The following is a 4,061-nucleotide window of genomic DNA, read 5'->3' as shown; positions in this document are numbered from 1 at the left end:
TTCCTGCAGGATGAGTTTACACAATTGAAGTCAAGGTTTCCTACTATCCAGTTTTAATCACACTCCGCATGAGAAAAAGGAGTGGGAATGGAACATTAAAGAACATTTTTTTCCTTGTTCACAGGCCAGTAATGATTATAAAGGTAGTCACACACACATATGTCAGGCAAAGGCTTTAAATGAGATCCATGGGGTGTTTTATTATTCATTATTACAGTAGAGGAGATACTGTAAGTTGAGATTCAATTTCTTTGCAGTGAGTCTTTTAATATGTTTGCTTTTCCATTGGCAGATACAACTGAGAAATAGATTCGATTTTTTTCTTACTTTCTGGTTTAGAAAAGGGTGATGATGTCCTGATGTACTGTACGTTTTAATACATTAGAAAACGTCTTGGATACATGTGCATTGTTATTGCTATTTATAAAGTACATCTACTTGTAACTCCCAAGGGAAACGAGGATGGGCGACCCAGTGATATACTTATTCTTCCATAATGCAAATCCAGGTCAAACATTATTTATATTTGATAAATAAGGAATTTGTTTCTTTACAAATAAATACGCTAAGAAACATGTCTAAGCCTTGAACCTATGTTGCTTTTAGGGTGAAGCAGGAAGGGATTGTATTAGTGATTTGAAGAGGTCCTTGGAGCACAGAGACCTAGGTTTTATTTCCACCTATGCCCTTAAGTCACTGTGGCTTTCCTCCCTGCTTTTTCATAGTGGTATAACTGGTACATGTTAGCTGCCTCCCTGACTATTTGAGTGGAGTCAAAGCACTTACAGTTTTCACTGGATGCATCTACATGTGTGCTTTAATGCACAGTAGCCTATTTTACTGTGCATTAGCATCACTTAAAAACCACGCGCATTCATTACTGCTCATTAAGGCAGCCTAATACACATTTCTTAGGAACTCACATTGGAGGTACTAAATTTAATGCACATTAGAAAAAGTGCTCAAGTGCATGTGTAGACATGCCCACTGTGTGGTTAAGGGGGTCAATACTATAGCTGGGCCTATGGTTGGCCTCACCTAGTTTACACTGCAGTAAAACTGCAGAGCCAAGTTTCTACTAGTGTTTTGCTGTGAGATTGAATGTATTATCCTACCCTAAACAAAGCCTGCCTCTTTTGGCTGTGAAAGCAAAGTCTGTAGCACTCTGGGCCACAATTTCCTTATTTACATCTGTGCAAAATGGGTGTAAAATACAACTGAAAAGAAAACAACAGGACCTGATTTTCATCTTTTTTATGTTGGCACATATCCTGAGGAACTCCACTGAATTCAGTGGGATCAAAACTAATATGACAGTGTGTAACAGGCCCCCACCTGACACCTCAGTACTGCAGCTCAGGTGGCTAGTCTACAATCAAGCCGGCCGGCACCGTGCTGACCAGAAGAGCCCTGCTGATTGGCCTGGGGCCCAGGGACAACTGGCTAAAAGCAAGCCTGGAAGGAGAGGCACCAGGGGAAACATACCAGAAATGGTTCTGGACACTCTCCCTGCTGCTGGAAGGGACCCAGAACCTTTCCCCAAGGCCAGCACACTCAGAAAATTGATGCATATCTATCCCACAGGCAAAGCATCTGGGAAAAATGTGGATGATCACCTCACCACCGGAAGGAGTTGAACTGCTTCCCCTGAGGCCAAAATGCCTAGAACAGAATTCAATGCTATCCCCACTGCTGGGGCATTGGGGATCCAGCCAGGCGTTCTCCCTCCCAAGGTGGCCAGTGAGCAGTTCAACCCAGGCACAGCAGGACCCTGCCACATACACAGAAGCCAGTGCAGAAGCACCCAGGTCAGGTCAGGTCAGGCTGAAAGAGGGCAGCCCAGGGGGTCCTGCAAGGGACAACTGGTGAAAAACCCAACAGCATCCAAACTGAGACCATTTTGCATTCTTCAGTGATGTAAAACTATATATGAAGTCACAAGGTGCCAGGCATTAGAAAGTCAAGCCAACTGTATCTTTTTTTTACCTGCTTCAGTTTGTCTGTATGCATGTGCATGTAAATGCTCAGAAAGGTTTGGGACATGGCAAGATGTGACAGAGAGATGGCAAGATGGAGGGATGCGGGGCAGAGAATGGTCTAAACATGGAAGCAAGGCATCAAGGGGTGGCAGGGATGGGAAGTCCTAGCAATCACAACTCAGCAGATGCAGCATAAAAAGTGTCTGCCCAGTGTCAAGGTGGGGGAGGGGTGAATGTGGAATACAGGTTAGGCCACATTAAGGAATAATTGGTAAAAGAAAATCTCACCAGAAGATATTAACAGCTACTGCTACTATTCTGGGCCTTGCAGATAATTACCCAAGTACTACTTAAAGAGGCAGAGGCAGAGGCAGGGCTTCCTTACCAGCCAGGTTCAGTATCACCAAAGAACTGCTGTCAAACAGGAGTCTGATATCCTGGCCCAGTCCCCAGTCATACAAAGCCAGAGCTCCAAATCTCTCCTCTTTTTCTTCTAGCAATGAACCATTAAAAGACCCCAATTGGCTAAAAGCAAAAGTAAAATCACTAGGATGAAACAGAATGCAGGCAGCAGGTGTTTGTGTGCAGCAGCTAGGTACATGGCATCTTGATTTTCTACTGTCTTCCAGCTATGCTCCAGCAAAAACAACCACGCCTCAGCCCTCAAGAAAGGTAAACAAGCTGACAGCAACTGGAAGTGGAGAGGTTGAGGAGCAGGGGACCTGGAGTAGCAACTCAGTCTTAGGCAGGATGCAGAAAAAGATTAGTGTCAGTGGCATTCTCTTGTCACACTATCGTTCAGAAATCTGACTGCTTCTGGGTACCTCACAATTACAAATCAAACACCATGACAGATGTGTGCAACTGTATCTCTGCCCCTGCTGTGGATCCATCTGCATAACATGTCAGTTATTCCAGCTTGGGTAGGCCAAAACTATACAACACACTTAAGAATCTATAGGATTTTTTTTTGCAGCCACAAAGATGTTCTTTCTGAAATGGGAGGATTCATGCTGTCCCTATTCCTGATCATTTCTCCTTGGAATTTCATTATGCTGTTCTCAGCCCTGGAAATTCAGTTGTTTTTTCTTTTTAAATGTAAGCTTGCTCACCTGACAGGTTTTTCTAAGCTTCGGTGACTCTTAATTAAAGGAGGTATTTTCAGTTCACAAGCAGCTTTCCTAAAAGGTTGACAAGGAGAGAGGATTGTGTCAGGGAAAGGCTCTGTCATGTTCCAAAGTTCTTCTAGCTTAGTTTTTCCACTTAAATAAAGTAGAATTTGGGGTTGAAAATGTCACAGGTGATGTTTGGCAAATATTTACAATAATAATGTTATTCTTTGCATGTTCTTTGTTAAAGAGGGAAGAAACTGGCCAAATGCATTTAAGTGCAGTAATTGACTCTGTTGCTGGATAGTACCTGTGTCTGATGGGACTATCCGACAGTGCTGTAAATTAGTCTACACTGGCCAAATTGCTGCACACATGTAGACTGTGATGCTTTACTGCACAGTAAATTAGTCCACTGGCCAAACAGTTGTTTAAGTCTGCTGAAAACCACTAGCACACTATAGCCCTTTGAATTTTTATTAACCATTTTAAATGAAACACAGGCATCAGTAGACCCTACACACCTGATTTTCAAAGGTGGGAGTACCAGGCAATTTCCCACTGAGGTAATTTTGGAGTCATGAGTGCTCCACACACCTCTGAAAAGTAGAAACAACTTTAGAACTAGTCTTTATTTCTATGTAGCATTGTTAAAATTAGTGCTATTTTTCCCAAGTATGCTGTGAGGCTAATAAGTGTTCTCACTCATACTACAAATGGGAAACTGAGGCAGAGAAACTCCATGATTTGCCCAGAGTCAGTAACAGAGCCAAGATTAGAACATATGACCTCCTAAATTTGTTCTTATTTGTCAGTGTACTGTGGCAGAAATGCCCCCGTCGGTGCCCCTCTCCAGAGATCTGTCTCAGCCAGCCTGAGAGGCTGCTGTTGAATCCCTCACAGCGGGGATCTCCCACCTTGTCTGCAGACAAAAGCCTGGCGCCTGGGAGGCGATGCTCTGGTCACCTGGGCA

The sequence above is a fragment of the Alligator sinensis genome, unplaced genomic scaffold, assembly GCF_000455745.1.
Source record: "Alligator sinensis unplaced genomic scaffold, ASM45574v1 scaffold619_1, whole genome shotgun sequence".
NCBI lineage: Eukaryota > Metazoa > Chordata > Crocodylia > Alligatoridae > Alligator > Alligator sinensis.
This window is presented reverse-complemented; position numbering follows the sequence as displayed.